Source organism: Sminthopsis crassicaudata, chromosome 6, assembly GCF_048593235.1.
Source record: "Sminthopsis crassicaudata isolate SCR6 chromosome 6, ASM4859323v1, whole genome shotgun sequence".
NCBI classification, from domain to species: domain Eukaryota; kingdom Metazoa; phylum Chordata; class Mammalia; order Dasyuromorphia; family Dasyuridae; genus Sminthopsis; species Sminthopsis crassicaudata.
Window position 1 is genome coordinate 196,789,142 of NC_133622.1, and position 10,106 is coordinate 196,799,247.

General features: G+C 33.3%; 1 pseudogene; it reads right to left on the reverse strand.

Annotated features, from left to right (window-relative positions):
• Positions 1-6,930: 6,930 nt before the first annotated feature.
• On the reverse strand, positions 6,931-7,868 carry LOC141545832 (olfactory receptor 5p57-like; annotated as a pseudogene).
• Positions 7,869-10,106: the final 2,238 nt, after the last annotated feature.

The window sequence follows — 10,106 nt, forward strand, 5'->3', positions numbered from 1 at the left end:
GAAAAGGCTACAAGAAGACATTTTCAAAATGCAAAAAAAGATGACGGAAAGCCCAACTTTACTTGTACCTATGTTTTATTTCTTTTAAAGAGGAAATGATCTTGAAATATTTGTATTTTTTATGTTTGGTAAGTTCCAAATAAAAGAAATTATCTTAACTATTATTTTTTTTTGCTGGGATATTTTTGTTATCTTCAACTCTAAACTCATTTTCATTTCATCCTTTCTTCCTGCCAATTCCAATAAGGAAAGATATAAAATATTGAGATACTGGTCAGCTCCAAGAAGAAATAGAAAACAACACTCATTTATGGGTCTATGATCTAACTCTTTCTTTGTGACTACAAAAAGAAATAATGCCTTAATTAAGTAAAAGTTTTTAGAGTGCTGAGTCAAGTTTTCAACATCTACTTACCTCTTCCCTCTCTATCCCGTCCACCGGGACAAAAACATGGACCTAGAAGAGAAGAATAGGAAACGGGGGGGACAGGAGACACGAAGAATGGAGACAAGACAGGCTTTCTGATCAAGTCTTGTTTATTTAGGGATAAGCATAAACTTATATAGGGTAAAATGGAGCAAGAAACAAAGGCTATAAATCCACAGAAAGTTCTTGTGACAGGAGTTATTCCAGAATGTAACTTGTGTGGAGACAGAATTCTTTACCCAGGGATGGTAAAAATATAACCTTTGCCCCAGGTGTAAATTGTGTGGAGACAGGCTTCTTTACCCTAGGTGGGTATTTGCCTAGGAATATGACCTTTGCCCTCAGCTCAGTGCTGGCTCCCCACACCTCTCAAAAGAAAAATTTGAATTCCACTTTTCTGACAAACGAGAGACTATTTATGTAACTTCCCTCTTTATTATTTTACAATTCAAAATTCCTCAATATTATTCCCATATTATCTTTGTCACAATCTCTGAAAATCTCTTTTCTTTCTTTCCACACAGATGGCTATTACTAGACAAAAATTATATAATATGTAAAACTACTCGATACATACTTCTATTCACTAATTCTTTCTCCTGGTGCAGAAAGTATCTTCCTTCACATATCATTTGTAGTTAATTTGGGTACATATGACAGTCAAAATGACATTTACTCAAAGTTCTTTTTAACACAATATTATATACAATGTTCTCTTGGTCCTGCTCATTTTACTCTTCATTACTTCATGCATATCTCCTCATGTTTTCCTAAGATCATTAAACTCATCATTTCTTATAATACACTTATATTTCATCACAATTACATATCACAACTTGTTCAGCCACTTCCCAATTGACAGGCATCCTCATGATTTCCAGTATCTGGTTTGCAATATTGGAATTAAGTTCTACTCTTCTCTCCATCTTCCCTTTCCCATCTAGTCAATTGCCAATTCTTGCCTCTTCTACCTCAACATTTAGTGTCACATCTCTTCTTATATCCTCTCACACAGCCACCTCTTTAATTCAAGTTTGCATCTCCTTGCACTTGGATAATTACAAAGGCCTCTTAATTAGAAGTTCAGTCTCACCTTCCTCTAACTATCCTGCAAAAAGCTATGGAAATGATTTCCCTATAGTGCATGATTGAACATGTTTTCTACTTAATTAAGCCTTGAACACATTCATTATTGCCTTGAGGATGAAATAAGAATTCTTTAGTTTGATATTTAGAATACTGTGCAATCTGAATCCAGACTCCCTCTTCAAATTTATTTCCTTTAACTCTCAGGCATGTACTCCAAATTTCAGTCTAATTGATCTATTTTCTGTTTCCTAGACTCAGAAGTCTACTCCTCTTCTGTGCCTTTGTACAGGTCATCCTCCATGCTCAAAATGCCCGTCCTGTAATCTGTTTCTCCAAATCTCAAGCTTTCTTTGTGGCTCACTTACACTACTTACAAGAAGCCTAGTTTCTAAACTTCTGTTCCTCCTCAACTTATCTTCTATTTACTTATTTGTGCAAATATTTTATCCCTTTCTTTCCATTAGAATGTAAGCTTTCTGAGATAAAAAAAACTGTTTTGCATTTTTTTCTCTCTCCCCCATTGCCTCAGATGTTGCCTGTACATAGTGAGCACATAAAAATATTAGTTGAATGGAAGGCAACAACTCCCTTTAAAAAATCTCAAGTCTCATTATATTGGTTACATAATAATCAGATAACAATAATATTAATAATTAAATATGACCACTTACATTTCATAAATAACTTTCATCTCAAAATTTTTAGAGACAAATAATGTTAGTCTTATTTTATATCTAAGATAACTGGGGATCATTCCCCTGATAAGACATTCATAGCCATTAAGCCTTACATGTGGTATTCAAATCCAGCTCTTCTGACTTCAAGCCAAATTCTTTCCCCACCACATCAAGCAACAAATATATGAACAAAAATCCTCTATTTCAATCAAAATCTCTATTTGAGAAGTAGGGAAATATAATACCTGAAACCTAAGTGATCAAGTATTTACTGTTTGTTGCAAAGTTTCAGGATAAATAATATGACCTGTGGTAGATTAAAATTTTGCTTACTAACTTGCTGTAATAATGCTCTATGCTTATAACTCTCTTTCAGATCTTTGACTTTACATGGCATTAGAAAGAATCAGAAATATGAAAACCCAGATTAAAAATAAATCTTATTCATTTAAACAGGGGAAGGGAGAATAGGGAGAGAGAGACAGACAGACAGACAGAGACAGAGACAGACAGACAGAGACAGAGACAGAGAGGAGCATTAGAGCTTCATGTAAAAATAGAAATCAATATAAAGTTTAGCATGGCAAGAGGAGCAAAGTGTTCCTCTGAAATGAGCTACAAATAAAAATTACATCTACGTAATTTTATAACAAAACTAAAAGCATCGGTGGTATCTACTGATGCAAGAAGATGACAGTTTTAGACTCTAAGGAACTATTTTTGCACAGCCATACTGCATTTATATTGAGTTCAGTAGCATTTGAGTTATAACCCCTTGCACATTGTAACTGGAAATGTAACCTATGTTATTGAGATGCTATTTGAGATCATTTGGGAAAGGGGAAAATTACCAAAACACAGATGAGTTCTGTGAGAACTTCTGTAAATTCTCAGGGGTCTTTATTTACTTATTTATTGGTATGTGTTTATTCAGATTTTTTAAGAAGTGAAAAACAAGAAGGGATAGCAACATAGTCAACCTAATATGATCTGTCATGGAAGCTCTCAAAAAATTTTCTGGGATCAATATGCAGCAATTACCGTTGTAGCAATGCTGATTAGATATGAAAATTCATCCTCATCATTTCATCAGATTCATATTCATCAGGCTATAACTCATACTGATCACAGAAATATGCAATTGAGACTGAAAGATCATGAATGAAATTCAGCTTAATAGAAAGTGCATATCCTGAAACAGAAGTATTATTCACAGTGAGAATAGTCATCTATACTTGAAAATAGTATTGTCAATAACATACTTGGGATTCTGCTTGCCAAGATAAATGCAGAAACTATATGAACACAATTACACAATACTTTTTCACATATATCCACTCAAATCTAAACAAGTGGGAAAGATGAATTGCTCATGGGGACATCGAGCCAAAAAAAAATACAACCCTACTTACATTAATTTGCTTATTCAGTGCTATGCCAAACTACTAAGAAACTATTTTGTAGAGCTATAAAAATAATAAAATTTATCTGGATAAACAAAAGGTCAAGAAAATCAAGGGAATCAATGGGGGGAAATGAAAGAAGATAGCCTAGCTTTAACAGATCTTTAACAAATCTGGGACTGGTTAAGAAATAAAGTTATGAATCAATGTTATAGATTAAGTATAGAATGTTTAATGACCTTAGTAATCTGGTGTTTGAGAAACCCAGATATCCTAGTTTTTGGACAAGAATTCACTCTTTGACAAAATAAGCTGAGAAAACTGGAAAGCAACTTGGCAGAAATTAGTTATAAACCAACATCTCATTCCAAAGGTCAAGATTAGTACATGATTTAGATGTAATAAATGATATCATAAGCAAATTAGGGAAGCAAGACTTTGTCAGGTCTTGTCAGGATAAGGGAAGACTTTATGACCAGACAAGATAGAGAGCATCATGGAATGTAAAATGGATAATTTGATTACATTAAATTTAAAAGAATTTGCATAAAGAAAACCAATTCAGTCAAGATTAGAAAGACAGCAGAACACTGTGGGGAAAAGTTTTTACATCAATTTTCTCTGATAAAGGTCTCATTTATCAGATATATAGATATAGAATACAATTTATTCCCCAATTCATAAATCTAGAAAAAGATTTGAACAGGTTTAAGAAGAAGAATCAAAGCTATCTGTAGTCATATGAAAATCACAATGGATCAGACTGATTTATATGATCAAAAAAAAATGACAACTCTTAGAGTGCATTGGGAAAATTTTAAATACTAATGCACTGTTAGTGAAATTGTGAACTGAGCCAGAGCAATTTGGAACTATGTCAACGGCTATCAAACTGTGCAAATATTTGACACAATAATACAGCTATTTCATCTGTATCCCCAAAGAGATTAAAGAAAAAAGAAAAGGATCTATATGTATAAAACATTTATAGGAATTTTTTATGGTGACAAAGAATTGAAAATTGAGAGGATGTCTATTAATTGGGGAATTCCTGAACAACTTGTGGTATATGATTGTGATGGAATAGTATTTTTGCTCTGAGAAATGAGGAGCAGGATGGTCTTAGAAAAACCTAAAAAACCTTATATGTATTGATGCAAAGTAGACTGAGAAGGGGAATGAGAGAAATGAGTGAAGAAGATTGTACATAATAATAGCAATGTTGTACAATGATCAATTGTAAATAACTAGCTGTTCTCAGTAATACAATAATCTAAGAAAATTCAGAAGGATTTATAATGAAGCATTCTAAACACCTCCAGAGAAAGAACTGATAAGTCTGAGTGAAGATCAAAGCATTTTTCACTTTATTTTTATTTTTGGAGGACAGGAGAAGAGAGTGAATCTGTGTTTTTTTTTCACAACATGACTAATATGGAAATATATTTTGCAAGACTGCAAATGTATAACATATCAAATTACTTGCATTCTCAGCAAATAGATTGGGAAGGCAGGGAGGAAGAGACTTTGGAAATCAAAATTTTTAAAATGCAAGTTTAAATTTTTTTAGCTGTAATTAGGAAAAATAGATTTTCTTAAAACGAATAAAGATAATACTTTTAATAGTTTCTGCCTTAATAAAACCAATTATAGAACATACTATGATCAGTCCTGACTTCATTTTAGGAAAATATCAACAATCTGGAGAGCATTTAGATAATTATATCCAAGGTGGTCCTTAATCAAGAAGGATTTTAAAGGCTTACTATGTGCCATGCTCTATGTTTCAACTTGAAATATAAGGAAAAGCAAAAATTAGTCATTGCCTCCTTGGAGTTCACATTGCATTGGTAAAGATGCCATGTAAATAATCAGGTACGTATAAATTATAGACAGAGTAGATGAACAGTAATCTTAGAGCTAAGAAGAAGCTACTATTAACGAGAAGAAACATTTCTTGCAGAACATGGGATTTGAGCTGTCTTTTGAAAAAAGCCTCAGAAACTAAGTGGCAGTGATGGGGGCACAAAGTATTTTAGGCACATGAGACAACCAGTGTAAAGACATAGAAGATGAAGTATCATTATGGGGAAAGGCAACTTTTTCAGTGTGGCTAGATTGTAAAATGCATGGAGGGCAGGAAAGTATAAGACAGGAAAGGCAGGAGAGGCCAGGTTGTAAAGATTTTCATTTTTAAACAATGATTCTTTATTGATATCTTTTCTTTTGACATGACTTAAATTTCTTCTAGTATCTCTTCTTCTTCATTCCTTTCAAAGAATTATCCCAAAGAAAAAGAATCTATTTCCTTAAGGTGTATTGTGCCACTAAAGTGGTCATTAATAAAAGGAAAGACCCCACATACACCAAAATATTTAAAGTATCATTTTTGTGATAACAAAGAATTGGAAACAAAGGATAGGCCCAATGATTGAGGAATGACTAAACATATTGCGGCACATAAACATAATAGAATAAAACATTAATACAGAAATACAAAAGATTTACATAGTCTGATACAAAGTGTTGATTACTATAATAGAATGAATTTTGTTGTTATCTAGTCATGTCCAACTTCTTATGACTCCATTTGGGATTTTCTTGGCAAAGATACTGGAGTGGTCTTCCATTTACTTCTCCAGCTCATTTTACAAATGATGAAAATGAAACAAATAGGATGATGACTTGTTCAGGATCACACAGTTAGTAATTATCTGAAGTCATATTTGAATGCAGATAGATGAATCTTCCTGACTTCAGACCAGGCATTTTATCTACTGCACCACTTAACTGGCCACACATGAATATAACAATATAAATGGAAATTACAACCACCACTATCCCCAAATCAGTAAAAAATGAATCTTAAAAGAGTCAAAAAACAATCAGAAATCCAAAGACGTATGAGAGGTCACCTCTACCCATTCCTTACAGATAAGGTAGGAAGTCTATGTTTGCGGAATATTATATGCATATTTTCATACTCTTGTAAGCAAATTCACAAATTTACTTCATCAAAAGGAAAATATTTGTGTTGTCACTGAGTCATTTCAGTTGTATACAATTCTTTCTGACCCCACTTGGGATTTTCTTGGCAAAGATGTTGGTTTGCCATTTTATAGCTTATTTTACAAATGAGGAAACTGAGTCCAAAAGGATTAAAATATTTGCCTTTCCTAAACTTATTGATTGGTATTACTTAATCATAAACACTATATCAGTTCAATGTTAGATCCTTCAAATAAAGGAATGTTTTATTTTCATACTTGCATTCCTGAAACTAAACATAGTTTCTGAAATTGAATATATATTTATTTGTTGTATTGATTTGAATTTATGAAAAAAGATGTTTCCTACTCATTAGTTTTTTTAGAGCCCCTTTTACTTCATTGTTCCTTATACTGTAGATCAGGGGGTTCAACATGGGGATCATTACTGTGTAGAAAACAGATACCACTTTATTCTCATCCAATGAATAGCTGGATTTAGGCAGTACATAAATGAATGTACTGGTTCCATACAACAGAGTGACTGCTGTGAAGTGGGAGGTGCAAGTTGAGAAAGTTTTGGATCTTCCTTCAGTGGAACTTATCTTCAGGACAGAGAAAAGGATATATGTGTAAGAAATTATAATAATTAATACTGTGATCATAATTACTGACCCAGCAGAGGCAGAAGGAAGAACTTCAGCAAGATCATCTTGGTATTTAGAAAGTTTCAGAAGTGGTGCATAATCACAAAAAAAGTGATTGATCATATTGATTCCACAGAAGGACCGATTAAATACGAAAAAAGTGAAAATCCATGCATTCACAGAACCACCCACATAGGATATGATGAGTAACAGAGTACAGATCTTAGCAGACATGTTGGTGGAGTAGAGTAGGGGGTTACAAATGGCCACATACCGATCATAGGCCATCACAGCCAGCAGGAAGCACTCGGTGGTTCCAAAGGTGGCTGTAGAACACATTTGGGCCCACAGCTTCCCAGGGGTATCAAAGTCTTATCTACAAGGAAGCTGGTGAGCATGACAGGAGTGACAGATGAGGAATATCCTATATCCACAAATGCCAAGTGGCTGAGGAAAAGATACATTGGAATGTGAAGTTGGGAGCTCTTTCTGATCAATATGATTATGCTAAGGTTACCAATTAACGTGACAGCATAGACACCCAGAAATATCACAAAAAGAATAACACGAAGGGTTGGATCATCAGTTAACCCCAAAATAATGAATTCAGTCACAGCAGTGCAGTTATTGTCAGACATCTGACTTGGAAAAGAGTGCCTATTAGACAAAAGAAAAGGAGACTAAAATAGAATACAGGATTAAGCTTTGGATGTGTCTATTGGTGTATTCAGGAAACACTCACTGGTTACTCCTACATGTTAATTTTATTTCAATACTTTGATCCTCTATACCATGGTAGAATGCCCATAAGCAAATAGAGTAGATTGAATTTGTTTTATTCAAAATTTTTGCCATGAACTAACAATAGGATTTTCTAATTTTTGCTATCTTGACAGAGTGAAAAAGCCTATAAGAATATAAAGGATTGTTGAATTCTCACCATAGGAACTTTCCTTAAATATATTCAGGGACTATATCCTAATGTCTAAATATTTTTCTGCCAAGTAACTATAACTTTTAATCACTTCCAAAGAGTCTTTTTTGTGACCCTTTGCCTCTTACAGAATATAATTTTTTCCACATTTGAAAGTGTTGGTCACCTCACGCTAATTGACTAGTTTTTTTAATGAAGAGCTATCATTAAGTGAGATAATGCTAGCCTGAAGGACTATGGGAAACTGCTGATTTTAGGTAAACCAAGAAAAGCATTTGCTCATCCTGCTGGAATCATATCCTGTTTTATACATTGCTTCCTTCAACTGAAGAATACCTGCGCAAATTATGGTATAGGAATTTAGAGAAAAAATTATTTTTCCATAAGAAATAATGAATATGAGCTTTAGAATAACCCAGAAACACTTGTTAATTGATGCAGAATGAACTCAGTATAACTATATGCCCACAATGATCATGAAGAAAGAAAACAGCTCTGAAAGACCTCAGAACTTGGATCATATCTTCAAAATAATGATATGGAAACATTAATTACCACTTCTTGGCAGAGAGTTACAGAGTGAGATATCCATGATTGATCTGTTCATTTGCCTTACCTGTATATATATCTTTCACAAGAGAGAACTTCCACTGTGAGTGTGGGAAAGTAGCTCATTGGGGTGGGGATATGGGGAAAGGAAAAGAGCAACAACATAACATTTTCAAAATGCATAAAAGACTACAGAGAAATACACCTTTATATGTGTAGGCATTATATTTCAATTGTCAAGTGCCAAACAATCTTGAAATGTTTGCATTTGATGATGCTTTTAAAGTTCTAAAGTTCTAATTATCTTAAATATTAATTTTTCTGACAATGTTTTTATTATTCTAAACTCCTTTTTCTTTTAAGTCCAGTAATAAGAATATAACATGTTGAGATACTGTTCGGCTCAGGAAGAAATGACCATAACATCTTTATATGAGTCTTTCTTTGTGAAGATTTGGAGAAAAAAGGATGCTTTAACTAGACAAATATTTTTTAAGAGTGTTGAGTTAATTTTCCAACACCTCTTAACTCACCTTTCTCTGTCAAAAGAGGACTTTGGATCCTACTTTTCTGACAAAAGAAAGGTTATCTCTATGATCTTCCTTTCCTTTCCTTTTTTTCAATTTAAAACTCCTCAAAATCACCCCTATGGTCTTGGCAAAAATCTCTGGAAAAGAGATCATTCTTTTCTCCAGAGCTAATCTCTCACTTGTTCCATTAACCCTATCCCTCCTATTACAACCCTAAACTTTCCCTTTGAAAACCATTAAAATTTTTTTTAATGTTTCAATGTTTTTAAATTTAAAAACTTTTTTTCTATTGTTCTTACATGTTTTTTAATGTTTTTTTTAAAAATCTATGTGCTTCTTCCCTTTTTCCTAAAAATGGGCTTTAAAAACTTTCATTTGGCCCTGGCATCCTTTAAAGTTATCCTATATTATATCTCACCTTTCCCAATCAGTTAACAGAAGGGGGGAGGAAACTATCCTTGTTAAGGCTACTTTCTCTACTCACATGTTAACCTACTCTTAATCTGGTTTCTGACTCCATTACTGCACTGGAACCATTCTCTAAAAAATTGTGAATAACTTCTTAATTTATTAATCCCGGTACTTGTATCTTTATTTAAATTCCTAGAAAGTAGGAATTATCTCAAATTTTGTATTTGCTTTTTTTTTTTTTTTTTTTTTTGTCATTTAGTCATTTTTAATCATGTCCAACTCTTTGTGACTCCTTTTGGGGTTTTCTTGGCAAAGATACTGAAATGGTTTGCCATTTCCTTCTCCAGCTCATTATTACATCTGAGCAACCAAGGCAAACAGTGGTAAGTAACTTGCCCAGCATCACATTCAATAAATATCAGAGAACAAATTTGAACTTAAGGAAATGAGTC